Source organism: Lissotriton helveticus, chromosome 12 (genome assembly GCF_964261635.1).
Source record: "Lissotriton helveticus chromosome 12, aLisHel1.1, whole genome shotgun sequence".
In the NCBI taxonomy this organism is placed as follows: domain Eukaryota; kingdom Metazoa; phylum Chordata; class Amphibia; order Caudata; family Salamandridae; genus Lissotriton; species Lissotriton helveticus.
This window is the reverse complement of record NC_136073.1, coordinates 402,454,332-402,476,273: the sequence shown is the minus strand read 5'-3', so window position 1 is coordinate 402,476,273 and position 21,942 is coordinate 402,454,332. Positions and strand designations below refer to the sequence as shown.

General features: G+C 48.8%; 1 protein-coding gene across 4 annotated transcripts in view; it reads right to left on the bottom strand.

The window, feature by feature from the left end:
- Positions 1-7,106, bottom strand: part of CYLD (CYLD lysine 63 deubiquitinase) — a 491,869-nt gene extending 484,763 nt beyond the window's left edge. For 3 of the 4 annotated variants that reach the window (XM_078670506.1, XM_078670508.1, XM_078670507.1), the window contains exon 1: positions 5,962-6,068. The gene's annotated coding sequence lies outside the window, so the exon portion shown is untranslated. Of the gene's footprint in view, positions 1-5,961; positions 6,069-6,648 lie in introns of those variants that run through there. The other variant, XM_078670509.1, reaches the window with a different exon arrangement.
- Between the last annotated feature and the right edge of the window lie 14,836 nt (positions 7,107-21,942).

Genomic DNA, 21,942 nt, shown 5'->3' with positions numbered 1-21,942 from the left:
CATGAACAAGCCGTTTGGATGTACACACGGTTCACTGCCCTCCCTGCACCAACTCTACCCTTCCCCTTCTGAGGCACCTATGCACAAACTTTTTTGAAAAATATACTATGTTTTGAACATAATGCACTATATGTTCAACGTGATTAAATATTTTCAATATGCATAAATATTGTTAGCAATTCATTAATGAAGTGATGTTGAGGTCTATGTAATATTATGTTTCCACTGGGACCACCCCCCCACGACCCCTCCCCCTTGTTGTACCGCAATTCACCCAGGTTCCAGTGGCGTGTCTGGGTCAACCCCATTTTGTGTAACTAAAGTAAACAACGAGCGCGGCGTCAGTGAGGAAAGACTAGGCACACAGCAAAAGAAGCGAAGTAAACAAAACACGATCACTTCTCACTGCAAGGCAGGCCAACAATAACAAGCCGTGAGGAGCACTTACGAAGACCCATGCAGCTGGGAGCAGCGAGTGTGAGGGAACCAAACTGTGTATAAGGCTGCAATGCCTATACAGGAGGAGGGGCCATCACACGCTGTATAGTGTGATGGCCAACCAAAATTGTTCTCTTAGTGGGATTGCCGGGGAGGGAATTAAGCACACAAAGGTGGGACAGTAACACAAATGCACCAATAATAAGCCAGCATTTCTAAATGCCACAGATAACCAATGGAAATCAGGGGGTGTGCCAAAAGCGCACAGAAGAGATAAAACAAGTCTTGCAGACAAGCGATGTCGAGGCTCGACCTAAAAAACTAAAATGTAAATAAGCCACCAAAATGAACCAATTATTAGCAGATATTGTAAAAGGCAAAGTCCTGTACCATAAAAGTTTCTTGGTATTAGGTAGCCTTCGGGCTCTTAGACATATAGAACCACGTGCTAAAGGCAATAGAGAATAAAAGTGACATAGCATAAGGGCCCATGTATGGCTTCCCACAAACACATACTATCTTCCAGTAACAAGCACAGTGATGTGGCAGCTGCATCCGCATGCATCTACTGAAACAATAGGGACACATCGCCAAGTCATATGAATAAGAGGATGCTGCATGCCCTCAGTAAATGCCTTGGATATCACATTCAGGTCAAACTAGCATTAAAATTGAGAGCACTTGAACATAAAAATACATGATGCGCAACTACTACCATTTTCACATAAGAAATGAATTGTGATGCAGAGTTGCACTATTCACTGCAAGAGCTACTGTGGTAAAATAGCACTATTGTGAATTATCAGCTCCTATTAAATCATGCGTTGCATTTGAAAACAAAATCTTCAGAGAAAAGCAATGTGTAGGAGCCGATCAGCAAATAACGTCTAGTTATTTTCATCAAGTTGTTGAGAGAAACCAAACTGTACATTTTGGAGATAGGCTTCCAATAAAAGGAAAAAAGTGTAAGCTTGGGAACATCGCTGACAACCCCTTCACAATTACTCGCGCATTACAAGTGAAGTGAAAAAAGACAAGTCTCTTCAGAAAAAATAAAAATCTCAACTAATTTTATGCTTATAAATAGTGTACACAAATTAAAGTACTCCTGAAAGAAAATCTGGCTACTGTACGAATAAGGTAATGGGCACATTAAGGGCCTACTCTACAAGTAATACAAATAAAATCACAAGCATGTGGGTACAAAAGACATCTTCCATTACAGCACAGACTGCAGGCAGATGGAATCGTGTGGCACAGAAAGTCAGGTAAGACATTAGAAGCTGGACCACGCTCTGTGGTCAAAAAAATAATTATTCAAAGGATTTTTGAGGGAAGGGCAGTTGTTTTCATTAAAGGGGGAGCATGAGTGACTACAGCAAGCTTACTATTTAAGAATGCCCTGCGTATACAATTTTACATAGAATCAACTTCTTTCCTTAATCGGTATAAACTGCATGAATTTAAAACATTAATATTATCAAAGTGTTTTTTTTTTAAAAAACACTCTTCAAGGAGCTACATTAAGGCTAAAACCATAAAAAAAATTATAATATATATATATATATATATATATATATATATATATATATATATACACACACACACACACACATACATACATAAATGATAAATACGCGGTTTAACCTTCTTGTACAGCGTTTTTAGGTCTCGCCTGTCGATGCGCATGCGCATCGAGCTTGCGAGCTTATTGCGGCTTAACCACTCTTCAACTAACAAGCAAGGAATCGTGGCGATTCCTTGCAGTGCCCGTGACTTTTAAGCTCAATGCGCATGTGCATTGAGCTTAAAAGCGCGTGCACATCAGTTCCCTCAGCCGCAATCGCCGTCTGTTCCCTCAGCCGCATTCCTCCGACACCTTTTGAAGTGAAGCTTAGCTTCACTTCAAAGGCCCCGGCTTCTTCACACCCACATGCCGCTCTCCCCGCTCCGCCCCCTCCCCTGCCCGCCGTGTGCATTTCTCCTCCACCCCCTCCCCACAGCAATGCCCTCCCCTTATCTGCCTTTCCCTCCGTCTTGTTTTTTTTTTACCCGCTCCGCCCCCTCCCCTGCCCGCCGTGTCGCATTTCTTTTCTCCTCTTTGCGCCCCCCCCCCCCCCCCCTCCCCCACCAGGCTCTCCCGCCCCCATCCGGCTTCCCTCCGCGCAGCCATCTGCCTGCCACACTTCTCCCCTCGTTCGCATTCCCGACCCCCCCCCCCTCTCCCCCCTCCGGCTTTCCTTGTTTCGTTTTAAGCTTTCTCCTCTTCTTTGGGTACAGCTGCTTGGACGTCGCGCTTTATTGGCCGCTTCATATTTACAAAAAGCTCTCACTGTACACGCCCGCTCCCCATCCTTGGCTACAGCTGCTTTGGATATTGCACATTATTAAACGCTTTTTATATTTACAAAAAGGGCATGCTGCGACATCTCGCTCTAATTTAAAATATGGTGGCCGCAACTCTTGTGTGGCCGCTTTATATTTACCAAAAAGCACTTGCCTGGACGTCGCACTATAACTTTAACTATTTTGTTTTTATTTTCAATGCGACACAACATGCTTTAGATTTAACATTTCAGCTGCACACCTTACTTTTGTGCTGCGCGGCTCACCTAAATCCACTTTTAAAATATTCGTAATTCTTTTCAACAGCGCACCTTGCCTTGCTTTAACTTTAACTATGGTACACTTTAACTATGGTACCCATGCGTCTATTGTCAGCAGCTCACCGGCCCTTTACGATGCATGCTGTCCTCAAGGCCTGCTCCTCCAATTGGCCACTGCCTGGGCTTTTAAATTCTGACTTACGTCCTGCTGCAGAGACCACCCACAGCATATACCTCTTCGGCTTTTCAGCATTTTCAAAACCAAGAGCTTTAACTTTCACAAATGCGACACCTATGCTTGTATTTGTAGTGACTGATCCAACACAGATCGGTAACCAAAATTAAACAAGTATTTGCAATGAAATAGGTCTGCATTAGTGAAATTTCAACATGGCGGGCGCCTGCCTTCACTTTCTATTTTTTAATTTGTATAGCATTGACGGCACCCCGCGCTTTAGCTTTAAGCATATAAAGTTAAAACGCGGCACACCGCAAAGGCTACAAAACCACTCAAAAAACGCTTGTTCTTGTGTAAGTCTTTCCTCCTGCACTCTCTGTTGTTCTGTCACCCACCGGCTTCACCCTGATTCCTCTCTCTTGCGCTTGTCCATGTGCTCTATCCACGGCTTCCACCACCGGCGCCCTTTGTGCAACTTATCACCTTGTTGCTTCCACATACTCTCCACCTCCCCCCTTTGTTGCTTCGTTCTCTCGCCCCCCCCCCATCACGTTCGCCCTCAGAATCACCCATCCACTTTAAAAATGAAATAAAACCACTTTCATATGTTTTCTTCTATTTTTAGTCACTGATCCGACACGGATCGGTAACCAAAATGTAACAAGTATTTGTAATGCAATTGGTCTTGCATTAGTGTAACTTTGAGCTATTGCCATTGCCAATGCTTTTTTGTTTTGCTTTTTACTACACTGCGTAATTCTATTTCCATGTTAGGTCTCAAGGAAAGGGTGCAGTACCACAGGCTGTTACTAGGTGTCCCTGTAGAGTTGTGAAGTACTGCACCCTTAATGCAAATATAAACAGATACATTTATTAGCAGTGACATTTTTGTTAGCTTGTGTTTTGAAAATGCACAATTGTTTTTATTTAACTTTATTTCACAAACAAAAATAAATGAACAACAATTTTGCATTTTCAAAACGCCACTCACCCACGCAACGCCACTCACCCACGCAACGCCACTCACCCACGCAACACCACACCACTCACACACGCAACGCCACTCAAACACGCAACGCAACTCACACATGCAACGCCACTCACACACGCAACGCCACTCACCCACGCAACGCCACTCACACGCAACGCCACGCCACTCACACGCAACGCCACGCCCACGCAACGCCACGCCACTCACACGCAACGCCACGCCACTCACACACGCAACGCCACTCACCCACGCAACGCCACTCACCCACGCAACGCCACTCACCCATGCAACGCCACTCACACACGCAACGCCACTCACACGCAACGCCACCCACTCACACGCAACGCCACCCACACACGCAACGCCACTCACCCACGCAACGCCACTCACCCACGCAACGACACTCCCCCAACGCCACTCACACGCAACGCCACTCACACGCAACGCCACGCCACTCAAACACGCAACGCCACTCACACATGCAACGCCACTCACCCATGCAACGCCACTCACCCACGCAACGCCACTCACCCACGCAACGCCACTCACACATGCAACGCCACTCACACACGCAACGCCACTCACCCACGCAACGCCACTCACCCACGCAACGCCACTCCCCCAACGCCACTCACACGCAACGCCACTCACACGCAACGCCACGCCACTCAAACACGCAACGCCACTCACACATGCAACGCCACTCACCCATGCAACGCCACTCACCCACGCAACCCCACTCACCCACGCAACCCCACTCACCCACGCAACGCCACTCACACACGCAACGCCACTCACACACGCAACGCTACTCACACACGCAACGCCACTCGCCCACGCAACCCCACTCGCCCACGCAACCCCACTCGCCCACGCAACCCCACTCGCCCACGCAACGCCACTCGCCCACGCAACGCCACTCAACGCCACTCACACAACGCCACTCACACAAACAACGCCACTCATCCACGCAACGCCACTCATCCACGCAACGCCACTCATCCACGCAACGCCACTCATCCACGCAACGCCACTCATCCATTTGCAAAACGAAAAATGTTAAACTCTTCTATTGCGAGACCTATTGCATTTTCAATGCTTGTTACTTCTGTGATGAATCCATTTATATTTTTACAGTGCAAAAAGCCCCCATCAACGTTCGGGTTTCCCAAAACAAGTCACCTACAAAAGAGATGTGCGCTCTATCATAATGTTCACAATAAAAAAGTAAAGCATTTTTTTCTGGTTTAATTACTCGCACTGACCTGTATAAAGGACCATCCCCTACAACCAACTGCCTTGGAGACACCCCTAAAAGGGTGCCTCACTTAGACAATTCCTCCCACAAACAACAACTTCGCCGTCACATGCACTACGTGTCACTCGTCCTCCATACCAAGCAACCCCGCGTCACAAAAACCACTAAAGCCCACTATGCGAGTACCTCCGCAAAGAAACCTTCTCATATAGTGATACCCCTCACACATTAACCATCACTGACACTCTCTCTCCCAGAAGCGATGCCAAATTTCAAATACCATATCTCAGAGGGGCCTCAGCCTTGACGTGCGTTTAACTTAAAAAGTGGGTGATGTCACTGGTTGACATGCGTCATCCTCTGTAGACGGTGCAAAACATTGAGGGCATGATGCAGCTGTCAATGGATGCAGGGGACATGAAAGAAAACTGATGTACTTCCATGTCACTCCCCGCGAATCATGCGACAGGTTACTGAACGTGGTCCTTACCTTCCGTCTCCCGACTGGCGATTTTAAAGATTCCAATTTCTTCTACTACGTTTCCGACTCAAACAAAACCAACTTCAATATCGGATGCACCGTTGCCAGGTCTGAAATGCAAAACAAGCACCACTCACCTTCAAAAGAAGCACAAAACAAGAACGCAGGCCCTACCAAAACAAGCCCAATCACCACGGTCCTACGTTTAAGGCTAAACGACTTGTTATTATTATTTTTGTAAGAGAAGTCGTATCGAAGTAATAAAATAACATGTGTTTGAAGTAGGAACGTGGATCTTAAATGAGGCAAAAAAGCACAGACACAATGTGTAAATAAACATATATTTACATGCAACGTACTTGAATGTATTAATCGCCTTAAACTTTGACTGCAATTTCTTTAGAAAAAAAATGATATTTTCCGTGCTGTTTCATGCTACAAATAGTTAGATATTAATTAAATGCCCCATTTTAAGATGGCCGCCATCTTGAGATGGCATGCTATCCTCTTATAGTTTTGTAGACTGCTATATATGGCACACTAAGACATTTTACAAGAAGGGAAGACGCTCTAGGAAGATATGGGAAATAACATTAAAAAAAGCTCGCTTTGCGAAGACTATGCAGGCTATGGGTCATTACGCTAAGGGAAATTCAAACTGTGCTTCCCAAACCAATCCACAATAAAAGGACTCACCCCAAAAAGATGGTCGAACCAGGCTTGAAAGATAGTGCTCCTACTGCTACACCGGAAGACATTCAAATTGCTCCGGAGCAATAGCCCAGCTGCAGGATGTTTGTGGTTTTCGAGATGTTTGGATGAATAGAATGACATGGGTGCAGTCAAAACAGCAACTTGAGAACTCCGCTTGCTGGGGAAAGTTGAGAGCAACACATCAGGAACAAAGGGTTTCCAACAAGCCGTGTTAGCGGCCTGGCATGTATGTTTTTTAAGTTCAGGACAATCAAACTATTGAGAGAAGCAGTGCTTAAACGAGCAGGTACTCTCCAGTTACCGAGTACCTACCTGCGCTTCTTTACTTTGGAAGGGAGAGTACCTGTACTTCTCTAAAACCCTGGAATACATGTAATGGGATATTACCGGCACTTTCGAGGATAGTACCTGCCCTTCCATAGTTCCATTTCAAGAACTGGACAGAAGCAGTAAAATCCTCTTCCTTTATGCTTCCGCTTAGCGAGGCTGAGTGACAGTGTATTGCCAAATGTATGACATTAATGTGGGAGCCTCGATATTCTATCAATAAATGGAGCATCATGAATTGGACCTAGCACTAGATTATGTGAACACCCTCCCCCTTCTTGCCTCAAGTTCACAGTATATCACTTGATATCTGTTGCTGATTCATGTTTTAAATAAACTTGTCTAGTTTTCACTTGAGTGAGCAGAAAGTGTTCTCAGAGAAATGTCCTCGTTATACTGAATCAAGGACGGTTCTTACTATCCCAGGCCAATATTAAACAATGTATCAGTTTTAACTGTACAGCCAAGAGCGTGAGAATGGTTGAATTTACTACTAGCATGGGATAATCTTCAATTGTATTCTGTAGTAAGATGTTTGTTATAACTTATTTTCAATTGGTCTGCTGGAGTGTGAATCAAATAAATAAAATGGTTTGGCATCTCTATTTCACCCCAACTGGGGTATTTCATCCTCGCTCAGGTGATTTTCTCATGTTTCTCTGTGACAGACCTTTGCCATCATTTATGAGAAGAACAGGAGCTCTACATCTGATAAATCGAAATCACAATGCTATTTCTAAGTTCAGTCAATAACAAGATTCAGGTTTCTATTTTTTATTTATTATTTTTATTGTGGTGATTTGCAAAAAAACAAAAGCATCTTTTACATCCGCGCACAAGGAGGCATAGTGCGAAAAAAATATGCAGATCAGATTATAATACACAGCCATTCAGTCCACACCCCTGAGGTCGGACGGCATATCAATAAAGCATATCTATAGTGAAAACAAATCAAAGCCTGCATTGGACACAGCAAGGGTAATTGCACCACTTTTTTGTTTTTTATCAGGAACAAAACATTAAGTACAGAAATCCAGCAGAGAGAGTCAAATAGCTAACAGTCCGTCCCAAGGGTCCAGCTCGGACTAGTGTTGTTTCGGTCGCCTTAGGTGTTTATTGATACGTAGACAAAATCAGGGGATTATCCAAGTGTCATAAAAACATAAACAGACCGCAATTAAATCAGGTATATGTACCCATTAGCGTATAGATCTACCTCCGGGTCCCCCACGGGGCATTGCCAGTTCGATTGTAGGAGATTCACACAGTTCGCCACGGTAGGCATTTCAGCGTCCCCATTTCTTGTCCCACGTTTTGGGGCAACCTCTTGTTTTATACACGGTCTTCTCAGCAATCATGCATTGGTCCATTGCGGCCACACAGCCCACCACCAATGGTCTGTCTGGGGATCCCCACTTCATTGCTATAGAGTGTTTGGCGAGCAGAAAACCTAGCGCCGCCCACTGTAACTCCTGGACACTCAAGTCATTGGCCCCCCAGATGTTAAGGACACATTCCCTAGGCGACGGGGAGAGTGGCTTATCCAAGGATCTGCTCATTTTACTAAGTGTAGCCTTCCAAAACTGTTGTATCACTGGGCATTCCCATAAGATGTGATAAAAGGTGCCAGGGAGTCCACAACCACGCAAGCACATTGTATCTGGGCACCGCCCAATTTTAGCTAGGGTAAGGGCAGACATGTACACTCTGTGTAGCACCTTTAGTTGGATCAGTCTAAACCTGTGACAGATAGCTGACTCCCTTGTGCCGACCGCCATTCTTCCTCCTCTAAAGGACCCAGGTCCACCTCCCATTTGGTCCGTAGTGATAGGAAGGGATCGGGGAGATTATTGCAGAGCTTACGATAGGTGAGGGAGATGGCTTTCTCAGGAAGAGGTTCTGACAGCAACCTGTCCCCCAAAGGGGAGGTATTAGGTATGGAGGTGAGGTCTGGGAGAGCGGCCTGGATGGCGTGTGTGATTTGCAGGTATCTGAAGAACTCAGTGGGTGCAAGGGCGTATTTAACTTGGAGGTCACTGAAGGTCAGCAATTTACCCTTATGGACTAGGTCCCCCACCTCGGAGATCCCAATCATGTCCCAACTGTCGAAGCCCTGGAGGAAGCAGAGGGAGCCCAGGCTTTGTGTAGACCACAGAGGCGAGGCCTTAGTGAGTCTGCCAGCCCATACCAGTCTCTTATTGGCTCTGTGCCAAATTTCCACTGTATGCGCCACGGGTCCAACATATCTAGTTCTGGTTGGTTTACTGTAGAGGGCCCCTAAATAGCCTTCTCGCCCGGTCTGACTTCTGTCTAATAGGAAGGCCGGGTTCAGAGGCGAACCGTGTAACCAGTGGTTGACCACCACAAGCTGTGACGCCCAATAATAAAGGCGGAGGTTGGGCAGGGCAATGCCCCCATCATACCAGCCCTGAAACAGCTTGCAGAGGGCTATCCAGGCGGCACCTCCATCCCACAATAGCAGTCGAAGCTCGCTTTCCACCGTCTTAAAATATGAGTCCGGGATTGGGAAGGGGCAGTTCTGTAGGACATACAGGAAGCGCGGAAGCGCCAACATTTTAAATAGTGCCGCTCGGCCCGGGAGAGAGAGCGGAAGTGACCGCCAATGAGTGACATCACTGCGAAGCCTACGCAATGGGCCCTGTAGATTACGGTCATAGAACTTTTTGAAGTCAGGTGTAATATATATGCCGAGATATTGAAAGCCCTCGGTGGCTACCGTGATAGAGAACCCTCGAGGCAGGCGAGGCGTTGGACCGTGCAACATATACAGCACTGATTTAGCCCAGTTGACGGCGTATCCAGAATATTTCCCAAAGTTGGTAAGAACATGAAACAGGCTATTAATGGAGGACTGTGGGGACGACACATATATCAGGATGTCGTCAGCATAGAGAGAGATCTTGTCCACCGTCTCATCGTTCCAAAGTAGTCCTCTGATAGAGACGTCTGTGCGGATCCAGTGAGCCAGAGGCTCCAGGGTGAGGGCGAACAACAGGGGGGACAGGGGGCAGCCCTGCCTGGTACCCCGAAGGAGAGGAAACCTCCGGGATGTGTGATTATTAACCCGGACCTGGGCCAGGAGGTTCGTATACAAAAGACGCACCCAGTTAATAAATTGGGGTCCAAAGCCAAAGCGGTGGAGGACTTCGAACAGATATGGCCATTCGATCGAATCAAACGCCATCGCAGCGTCAAGGGATAAGATGGCAGCGTCTTGTTGTATGACGGGCTGGCGGCTCATTACGTTATGCACTCTACGGAGGTTCAGCGGCGTGATGCGGCCCGGAAGAAAACCAGACTGGTCGTCATGTATTAGGGAAGGGAGTACAAGGAGAAGGCGAGTCGCTAGTAGTTTAGCCAGGACCTTGGCCCCTGCGCTGATCAGGGAAATCGGGCGATAAGAGCCACAATCAGTGGGAGGCTTGGCGGGTTTGAGAATGACCGTGATCGAAGCCAGTCTTTGGTCAAGTGGGAGGACCCCTAGCTCCAGGCTCTCCTCAAACATGTTCAGGAGATGGGGAATGATGTCAGGGACCATTCCTTTCAGGAATTCGACAGGGACTCCGTCAGGGCCCATAGCCTTGCCGGAGTTAACAGCGAACAATGCCGTAGTGAGCTCTTCCGCCGATATGTCGGTGCCTAGGGCCAGCCGATCCAAATCCGAGATGGTGGGGAGGCGCATTTCCTCCAATAATTGTTTGGATTCGGTGGACGAATAGCCTTCGCCAGCAGTATATACCCTTTCCAGGTGGTCGTCGAATGCCTCCGCAATATCCTGCGGGTCGGTGACCACGGATCCATCTGGTCTAGTTATAGTCGACACCCACCTAGATCCCTGGTCGCGACGTTCCAACCAGGCGAGCATCTTGACTGTACAATCTCCAAATTCATAGACCCGATGGCGTGTATGGAGCAACCACGCCAGTGCACTTTCCTGTGCTAGCGCCCTATGTGAGAAGTTGGCCTGATATGCAGTGCTCACTATTCTAGTGATCACTATGTATCAGTCCAAACAACCCTTATTGATGATTGGTTGTAAGTCAACCTGATAGACCAGCTATCCTAGTAGCATGGACAACAGCAGTCTAAGGCTAGACTCCAGAGGGTGTGTTAAGCCAGCTGTTTTACCATCACATTTACCCCTTGAACACCAAGTGAAAGGACACCACACAAGTTGTTATGAAAATAAAAGGATATTTATTTATAACAAGTCTACCCTGATCTCTTTATGAGTCAGGGAGCTAAGCACATAACAAAACTCTTAAGAAAATACTCTTAAGAAAAAAGTGGAATGCGAAATTACTAGCAGGTAAGTACTACTCTCATAGGCTTTGGGATCGCTAGGACTATTCTACTGAACCTTTAGATTACTAGCAGGAGGCCTAGGGACGTCGTGTGCAGAGTGGGAACTCTCACGCGTAATGCGGAACAAAGTCTATGGATCCTAGTAAATGCAAAGTTAGTGTTCTCGGGCGAACCCGACTAGGTAGGTCGAAAACGAAAGTGGATCTAGACACTTAGAGAGTGGATCTACGCTGGAGCACCGTGGTACTCGGTTTACCTAGCCCAGGGGCTGCGGCTGCATAGGGTTCAAGTGTTGTCGGATATCCTCGTTGACGAACCAGGAGCCTGAAGTAAAAGTTGCTGGCAGGCGACCAGTGAAGATGTTCCGGGCTGATCCAAGGACTGGATCAGTTGAAGAAGAGTACCTGTAAGCAGAGGGGACCAAGTTCTGAATCACTAGCCAGTGATTAGGTGGGCACCAGGATGGCACCGGACGAAGTCACCTCGACCAGGTGAGTGGGCGACGCTGGGCTCTGCAGTCTCTCGGACCAGGAGGCGTTGTCGGCGACCAGGATGGAGGTGCGAGCTGTCCCACGAAGGTATCTGCTGTCGACGTCGCTGGACCCAGGATTGGGGCAACAACTCTTGGCAAATGCAAGCCCACGCAGTGGACTCAAAATGGCGTCTGGAGTGGACCAGGAGGGTCCGGGGTGCTCCTCTGTTGGAGGGGAGCAAAGGCCAGTCTTGAGCAACCAGACCAGCGGTGTTGTCGTCGTGGTTCGTCGTCAGAAGGGCCACTAGCCAACGGGCAAGTGACCTGGACAACGCGGTGAGCAGCAAAGAGCAGAAGGGCCCCACGCAGATCTCGTGGATGCAAGGGGGCTGGACTTCGGTGCTGGAGCTTCTCAGGGTTGGGGCTTCTCAAACCCCAAAGCACTCACGTAAGGATCTCTCGGTGGTCGTGCTGGGCAAGCGTCGTGCAGTCTTGAAGATGGCTGGTCCCTCGAGGTCTCGTCACACCCACGAATCTCAGCTGGGCTGATGATGTAGGTAGAGGTCAGAGGTGCCAGGGAAGCCGGTTCTTGTCGAGCTGGGCAGTCTTGATCCAGAGGAGAGACTTACAGCAAACCGCGATGCTTGGATGGTGCCTGCTGCTGCAGGGTGACTACTCCTTAGTCACAAGGGAGAAATCTTGAGAAGAGTCTTGAGTTCCATTCGTGGAAAGTAGTTTCAGGATTCAAAGATGATCTAGTTTGGAAGGGGGCCTGCTCCTACCTTTATCCTGCAAAAGGGGGCTGGCACGCGACTAAGTCCTGCCCTATGGGTGGGACTAGGAAGGGGGGTGGTTACACCCCTCTCCCATGCCGGGCTTTCCCCAGCTCAGGGGCTGGTGTGCCCCTGGAACTGGTTCAAGCCGGCATATGCACAGTGAGCACCGGGGTGCCACTTGCAGTCACCTTCCTCTAAAGCCCTGCCTACCTAGGATACACAAAATCCTGTCTGGGATGGTGCTGGCACCGCCCCTGACAGGAAACCCTTTGTCCTTGCCTCCCGCGCTGGGAGGGCTCCCAGCAGCAGGAGGGCAGACTTGTGTCTCGGTGGCAGCATCCATCTTGTGGAGCTGAGGCTATGTCTGACTTTAACCGGGGTTACAGGTTACCAACATGTCGTGTCCCTCTAGAAGGGTGGAATGCTAACCCCGTCGCCAGAATTGGCGAGGGGTTAGTATTCCAATTCGTATGACACCTTACTCGACATGTTTTGATAATGCTATACCAAAGTTAGCATATGACCGCGAGGTAAATAATGCACTTAAGAGTATATGGTATAGCCTTATCATGGAACAGCTATTAGGACTTGGTTCCGCAAGCTGCAAACGGGCTCAGCTCATGCCAGAGCACCATTTCACATTATCCCAAGCACTCTGCCTTCAGGATTGTTAAGGCCTGCCATAGGAGTGACTGATAGGAATATATGTGTCCATTTTAGGGTTAGATATAGGAATACTATATCTAAAGCAAAGGGTGTGTATACCACCTTGCCCCAGCTGTCAAGCAGCCAGTTGTGTCTGGTTTAGTTAGTCAACCCAGGGGTGGCACAATACATGCTGCAGCCCCTGGGAGACTTCTGGGTACCCCTCTGCCCTGGTTACAGGGACACAAGAGAGGGCCCAGTGCCAATTCAGTACCTGGGTACAATTTGGAATAGAGAGAACAGCTAGGCTGTGGGTCTGATTAGCAGGCCACCAGCCAGGGAAAGTCGTAAACCAGTGAAGCAAAAAGCAAAAATCTGGGGTGATCATAGGATTGCAGACCCTACTCTCCTACATGACCCCCCCCCCAAACTTTGGGGCAATAAACTAACCTTGACCAGGTGAGTCTTCTTGCTCTAAGTGGAAATACCTGGAGAGCCCATCTGCATTGCCATGATCAGTGCCAGGTCTATGCTCCACCGTAAAATCCATCCCCTGTAGGGAAATGGGCCACCTAAGCAGTTTGGGGTTTTCACCCTTCATCTGATTTAGCCATAAGAGGGGCTTATGGTCGGTCTGAATTCTGAAGTGAGTGCCAAACAAGTATGGCCTCAGCTTCTTCAGGGCCCAAACCACAGCAAAGGCCAAAACAGCTGACCAATTTTTCTCTCTGGGGGTCAGCCTTCTGCTAATAAAAGCAATTGGCTGGTCGTTGCCATCAAAATTCAGCTGAGATAGAACAGCTCCCACACCCAACTCAGAAGCATCTGTTTGGACAATGAATGATTTGGAGAAGTCTGGACTCTTTAGGATAGGTGCTGTGCACATGGCCTGCTTTAGGTCATCGAATGCTTTCTGACAGCTTGCTGTCCACTGAACTTTCTTTGGCATCTTTTTACTTGTCAGGTCATTAAGTGGAGTCACAATAGATCCATAATTTCTGACAAATTTCCTGTAATAACCAGTCAGGCCCAAGAAAGCTCGAACCTGAGTCTGGGTGGTTGGAGGAGCCCAGTCCTTGATGGCCTCTATCTTGCTCTCCAGTGGCTGAACCTGGCCTCCACCTACAAGGTGGCCCAGGTATACAACCTGTGTCTGCCCTATCTGGCACTTGGTGGCCTTGATAGTGAGGCCTGCCTTTTGCAGAGCCTCTAACACTTTCCTCAGGTGGACCAGGTGATCCTCCCAGGTGGAGCTAAAGACAGCTATATCATCAAGATATGCTGCACAGAAGTCATCCAGCCCAGTGAGAACTTGATTCACCAGCCTTTGGAAGGTGGCAGGTGCATTTTTCAGACCAAAGGGCATTACCACAAACTGATAATGCCCACCAGGGGTAGAAAATGCTGTCTTGGGCTTGGCCTCCTCAGCTAACCTGATTTGCCAATGCCCAGCTGTCAGGTCAAATGTACTTAAGTAGTTGGCAGAAGCCAATCTATCTATAAGTTCATCTGCCCTTGGTATTGGGTGGGCATCAGTCTTAGTGACTGCATTGAGACCCCTGTAGTCTACGCAAAACCTCATCTCTTTCTTACCACCCTGGGTGTGAGGCTTTGGCACTAGAACTACTGGACTAGCCCAAGGGCTATCTGAGGGTTCAATGACTCCCAACTCCAACATTTTCTGCACTTCTGTCTTGATGCAGTCTCTGACATGATCAGGCTGTCTGTAGATTTTACTCTTGACAGGCAGACTGTCTCCAGTGTCAACTTCATGGGTACACCAATCAGTTTGGCTGGGTGTCAGAGAGAACATATGTCTGAATGATTGAAGGACTAGTTTACAATCCTTCTGTTGATGTTCAGAGAGGCTGCCACAAAAGACAACACCATCTACTGACACATCATCAGGATTCTGAGTGAGCAGGTCTGGGAGAGGGTCACTCTCTTCCTCCTGTCCCTCATCTGTGGCAATGAGCAAGCTCATGTCCTTCCTGTCGACATATGCCTTGAGCCTGTTCACATGGAGCACCCTGAGGGGGGTCCTGGGAGTTCCAAGGTCCACCAGGTAGGTGACCTCTCCCTTTTGCTCAATGATTGTGTGGGGCCCAGACCATTTGTCTTTGAGTGCTGCTGGGGCCACTGGCTCCAGCACCCACACTTTCTGTCCAGGCTTGTACACAGTCAGGACAGCATTTTGGTCATGCCAAGCTTTTTGGGGTTCTTGGCTGGCCTCAAGGTTTTTAACTGCCTTCTCCATGTACACAGCCATCCTGGAGCGGAGACCAAGGACATAGTCCACTATGTTGGTTGCAGGCTTTTTGAGAGGTCTCTCCCATCCTTCCTTCACCAAACACAGGGGTCCTCTTACAGGATGCCCATACAGAAGTTCAAAAGGGCTATAGCCAACCCCCTTCTGTGGGACCTCTCTGTAAGCAAACAAGAGGCAGGGTATCAGGACATCCCATCTACGCCTGAGCTTTTCAGGTAGTCCATGAATCATCCCTTTGAGGGTCCTGTTGAATCTTTCAACAAGCCCATTGCACTGTGGATGATAGGGTGTGGTGAACTTGTAGTTGACACCACATTCCTTCCACATTGCAGTCAGATATCCTGACATGAAGTTTGCACCTCTGTCAGAAACAACCTCCTTAGGGAAGCCCACTCTGGAGAACACTCCAACTAGGGCCCTTGCCACTACAGGTGCTGTAGTGGTCCTAAGTGGAATAGCTTCAGGATACCTGGTGGCATGGTCCACCACCTCCAGTATAAACTTGTGCCCTGATGCTGTCTGAGGTTCCATTGGACCAACAATGTCAATCCCCACTCTTTCAAAGGGGACCCCCACCACAGGTAGTGGTATGAGGGGGGCCTTTGTTGTGCCACCTGACTTACCACTGGCTTGGCAAGTGACACAGGAGCGACAAAACTCCTTGGTATCTTCACTCATGTGAGGCCAGTGAAAGTGTGAGACAAGTCTGTCCCAAGTCTTTGTCTGGCCTAAGTGTCCTGCAAGGGGAATCTCATGGGCCAAGGTGAGAAGGAAACCCCTCTGAGACAAGGGGATGACCAGCCTCCTGGTTGCACCAGGCTTGGGGTCTCTTGACTCAGAGTACAGGAGTCCATCTTCCCAGTATACCTTGTGGGCACCTGTGGCGTTCCCTGCAGCCTCAGCAGCAGCCTGCTGTCTGAGGGGTTCAAGGGAAGGGCAGTCTAACTGTGCCTTCCCCAGGTCTTCTCTGGAGGGTCCCCCTGAGCCCAGAAACTCAACTTGATCAAGTTCAAGCTCTTTAGGCTCAGTTTCCCTCAGCTCTTTCAGGTCAGCCTCCTCAGAGACTTGATCCTCAACCTGGGGCAAGGGGGAAGGCAATGCCTTAACCCTACTGCTCTTCTTCTTGGAAGGTGTCTGGTCCATTGTTCCAGGATCCAGCACCTGTTCAGTGGGGCATCTTCTGGCCTGTGACCTAGTCACAGCAAGCACATGTGCTGGCAAGCCTAACATCTCCATGTGAGTCCTCTGCTCCACTTCTGACCATAGTGATGACTCCAAATCATTGCCCAACAAACAATCCACTGGGAGGTCTGAACTAACCACAACTTTCTTTTGGCCACTTACCCCTCCCCAGGAGAAAGCAACAATCGCCATACTATGACTGGTAGTGACGTTGCTGGCATTGGTCACCAGGAAATCTGTACCTGGCATGATCTGTCCAGGGTCCACAAAGTTAGGTGTCACCATTGTGACACTGGCACAAGTGTCCCTATAGGCCTGAGCCATTTTGCCATTTTGCCATTTATTAAAGGTGTCTGCCTGTATTTGCCCAAAGTATTGGGACTGACATCAGGGGATATATCCATATCCCCTGTACAGACAAGGACAGCCTGAGTGAGTGTGCCAACTAAGTTGTCAGACCCCTCAGTTCCCAAGGTTAACCCAACTATTCCCTTGGGAGGTGCACTACCACTACTGACTGTACTAGGGGGTGCAGTTGCCTTAGGGGCTGTAGTGGTAGGAGTTTGCCCTCCTCTCTTGGTGCACTCACTAAACCAGTGAGACTTACTTTTACAGTATTGGCACCACCTTTTTGACTGGCCTTCTTGAGTCTTCTTTTTCTGCTGGGAAGCCTGACCCCCCACCCTCTTTGGGTTGTTGGGGACCTGTTGAAGACTTCTGGTCGTTTTGCTCACTCTTGTTACTACCCTTTTGGTCTGCTTTCTTCTGACCACCCTGGTTCTGAGTCTGGTTCTGCTTGACCCTTGTTCTGACCCACCTGTCTGCCTTCTTTCCCAATTCCTGGGGAGAGGTCAGATCTGAGTCCACAAGGTGCTGATGCAACAACTGGTTCTGACAGTTATTTAAAATCTGCTCTCTCATGATCAGATTGTACAACCCTGTATAATCAGTAACCTTACTGCCCAGCAACCAGCCTTCCAAAGCCTTAGTGGCACAATCCACAAAGTCAGACTAATCCTGAGACTGAATTTTCTGGGTATCCCTGAACAGCAACCTGTACTGCTCAGTGGTTAGGCCAAACCCATCAACCAGTGTATTTTTCAGGACTTGGTAATTGTTAGCATCCTGAACTCTAGTAGTGAGGAGCTTATCTCTACCTTTGCCTTCAAAGGAGAGCCACAGTATAGCTGCCCACTGACTTTGGGGGATGCACTGGACAGTGCAGGCCCTCTCCAAAGCAGCCATCCATTTGTGGATGTCATCCCCTTGTTTAAAGGGGGGCACTATCCTACTCAGGTGTTTAGTATCTAAACTCCTTTCCTTATCTCTTGGGAGATTGCTGCCACCAGTGGGAACTGTCCCACTCACCTGCTGCTCTCTAGCAAAGGCAAGCTTTTCTTTGGCCAGGGCAAGTTCTTCCCTTTCAATCCTTAGATTAGCCTGTTTCATCCTTGCTTCATGTTCTCTTCTCTGAGGGGAAGTCAATCTCCACTGGGGAGAATTCCTTCTCCTCTGAGAAGAGGCATTAGAGTGCAGAGATCTATTGGAGTCCCTAGAAGGAGATCTATCTCTCCTAACTCCAAGGTTAGGCCTCATTAGGGTCAGTACTGGGGGTCCCCCAGATCCTTCCCCAAGTAGGTCTAAGTTGGACCTAGTAAGTCTGCTGACTAGTTCAGGCCTGTTGTCTGCCTCATCCCCAGGGAGTTCCTCTTGATCCTCCTCCTCAACTGCATTCTCAGTGTCAAGGAGGTCTGGATCACTACGGGTACCCTCTAAGGCTGACATATTCCCATCTGTATGAGAAGCTTTCCTAGCATCATATGTCTCTAAGAGACCTATCAGAAAGGGAATGGTGGGGTTAGACCCCTGTTTCAGTTTCCTGGAGGTACACACTTGTCTCATCTCCTGGAAACTGAGAGCTGCATATCTTGAGATGACCTGTGGAGGGTCACTAGCCACTAGGGGAGTCTCTGAAGACTCTCCATGGGTAGACATGCTTTTCTAGTGAGGTGTAAGTGGTGCACTTACCTACACTATTTGTTTGCCTACTGATCCCTTGCTAAGAGTTGTAGTCAGGGTGTGCTAGGCCCTGTTGAACTACAACAGCTGGTTCAGTAGAACTCAGAGTATTCTAAGCTAAGTTATATGTACCTTGGTACTTATGTGATCTTTCAAATGATATTCTTAGGATACGTGTGGTAAAACAACAGTCAGCTCAAATCCCAACCGCTGCTCACCAATGTGAGAAGTTGGCCTGATATGCAGTGCTCACTATTCTAGTGATCACTATGTATCAGTCCAAACAACCCTTATTGATGATTCGTTGTAAGTCAACCTGATAGACCAGCTATCCTAGTAGCATGGACAAGAGCAGTCTAAGGCTAGACTCTAGAGGGCGTGTTAAGCCAGCTGTTTTACCATCACATTTACCCCTTGAACACCAAGTGAAAGGACACCACACAAGTTGTTATGAAAATAAAAGGATATTTATTTATAACAAGTCTACCCTGATCTCTTTATGAGTCAGGGAGCTAAGCACATAACAAAACTCTTAAGAAAATACTTTAAGTCGCACAATTTACACAAATGCCCGAGGGGCACGAAAAACCATATACACAAAAAGTGGAATGCGAAATTATTAGCAGGTAAGTACTACTCTCATAGGCTTTGGGATCGCTAGGACTATTCTACTGAACCTTTAGATTACTAGCAGGAGGCCTAGGGACGTCGTGTGCAGAGTGGGAACTCTCACGCGTAATGCGGAACAAAGTCTATGGATCCTAGTAAATGCAAAGTTAGTGTTCTCGGGCGAACCCGACTAGGTAGGTCGAAAACGAAAGTGGTTCTAGACACTTAGAGAGTGGATCTACGCTGGAGCACCGTGGTACTCGGTTTACCTAGCCCAGGGGCTGCGGCTGCATAGGGTTCAAGTGTCGTCGGAAATCCTCGTTGACGAACCAGGAGCCTGAAGTAAAAGTTGCTGGCAGGCGACCAGTGAAGATGTTCCGGGCTGATCCAAGGACTGGATCAGTTGAAGAAGAGTACCTGTAAGCAGAGGGGACCAAGTTCTGAATCACTAGCCAGTGATTAGGTGGGCACCAGGATGGCACCGGACGAAGTCACCTCGACCAGGTGAGTGGGCGACGCTGGGCTCTGCAGTCTCTCGGACCAGGAGGCGTTGTCGGCGACCAGGATGGAGGTGCGAGCTGTCCCACGAAGGTATCTGCTGTCGACGTCGCTGGACCCAGGATTGGGGCAACAACTCTTGGCAAATGCAAGCCCACCCGGTGGACTCAAAATGGCGTCTGGAGTGGACCAGGAGGGTCCGGGGTGCTCCTCTGTTGGAGGGGAGCAAAGGCCAGTCTGGAGCAACCAGACCAGCGGTGTTGTCGTCGTGGTTCGTCGTCAGAAGGGCCACTAGCCAACGGGCAAGTGACCTGGACAACGCGGTGAGCAGCAAAGAGCAGAAGGGCCCCACGCAGATCTCGTGGATGCAAGGGGGCTGGACTTTGGTGCTGGAGCTTCTCAGGGTTGGGGCTTCTCAAACCCCAAAGCACTCACGTGAGGATCTCTCGGTGCTCGTGCTGGGCAAGCGTCGTGCAGTCTTGAAGATGGCTGGTCCCTCGAGGTCTCGTCACACCCACGAATCTCAGCTGGGCTGATGAGGTAGGTAGAGGTCAGAGGTGCCAGGGAAGCCGGTTCTCGTCGAGCTGGGCAGTCTTGATCCGGAGGAGAGACTTACAGCAAACCGCGATGCTTGGATGGTGCCTGCTGCTGCAGGGTGACTACTCCTTAGTCACAAGGGAGAAATCTTGAGAAGAGTCTTGAGTTCCTTTCTTGGAAAGTAGTTTCAGGATTCAAAGATGATCTAGTTTGGAAGGGGGCCTGCTCCTACCTTTATCCTGCAAAAGGGGGCTGGCACGCGACTAAGTCCTGCCCTATGGGTGGGACTAGGAAGGGGGGTGGTTACACCCCTCTCCCATGCCGGGCTTTCCCCAGCTCAGGGGCTGGTGTGCCCCTGGAACTGGTTCAAGCCGGCATATGCACAGTGAGCACCGGGGTGCCACTTGCAGTCACCTTCCTCTAAAGCCCTGCCTACCTAGGATACACAAAATCCTGTCTGGGACGGTGCTGGCACCGCCCCTGACAGGAAACCCTTTGTCCTTGCCTCCCGCGCTGGGAGGACTCCCAGCAGCAGGAGGGCAGACTTGTGTCTCGGTGGCAGCATCCATCTTGTGGAGCTGAGGCTATGTCTGACTTTAACCGGGGTTACAGGTTACCAACATGTCGTGTCCCTCTAGAAGGGTGGAATGCTAACCCCGTTGCCAGAATTGGCGAGGGGTTAGTATTCCAATTCGTATGACACCTTACTCGACATGTTTTGATAATGCTATACCAAAGTTAGCATATGACCGCGAGGTACATAATGCACTTAAGAGTATATGGTATAGCGTTATCATGGAACAGCTATTAGGACTTGGTTCCGCAAGCTGCAAACGGGCTCAGCTCATGCCAGAGCACCATTTCACATTATCCCAAGCACTCTGCCTTCAGGATTGTTAAGGCCTGCCATAGGAGTGACTGATAGGAATATATGTGTCCATTTTAGGGTTAGATATAGGAATACTATCTCTAAAGCAAAGGGTGTGTACACCACCTTGCCCCAGCTGTCAAGCAGCCAGTTGTGTCTGGTTTAGTTAGTCAACCCAGGGGTGGCACAATACATGCTGCAGCCCCTGGGAGACTTCTGGGTACACCTCTGCCCTGGTTACAGGGACACAAGAGAGGGCCCAGTGCCAATGCAGTACCTGGGTACAATTTGGAATAGAGAGAACAGCTAGGCTGTGGGTCTGATTAGCAGGCCCACAGCCAGGGAAAGTCGTAAACCAGTGAAGCAAAAAGCAAAAATCTGGGGTGATCATAGGATTGCAGACCCTACTCTCCTACACCCTATAGACCAGTTGTTGGGCACGGAGACGAGCAGTAGTGGTATCAGATGGTGTAGCGTTATGGGACGCCTCAAGGCTGATTAGATCAGTTTCCGCCTGTGTGATCTGTTCGGTGTGTTTACGGAGATAGCCCGTCTTGAGGGCTAGCGCCTCACCTTCACCACCGCCAACTACGCCTCCCAGAGCGTAACTGCCGAATCCACTGAGCCAACGTTTTCAGCAAAATAAAGTTCAGTGCGCTCCTGCAACGCCTCTCTGATGTCTTGGATCTGCAATAACCAGGGATTAATAACAATGGGACCCCTCACATCTAGACGATTGTAAGTTAGG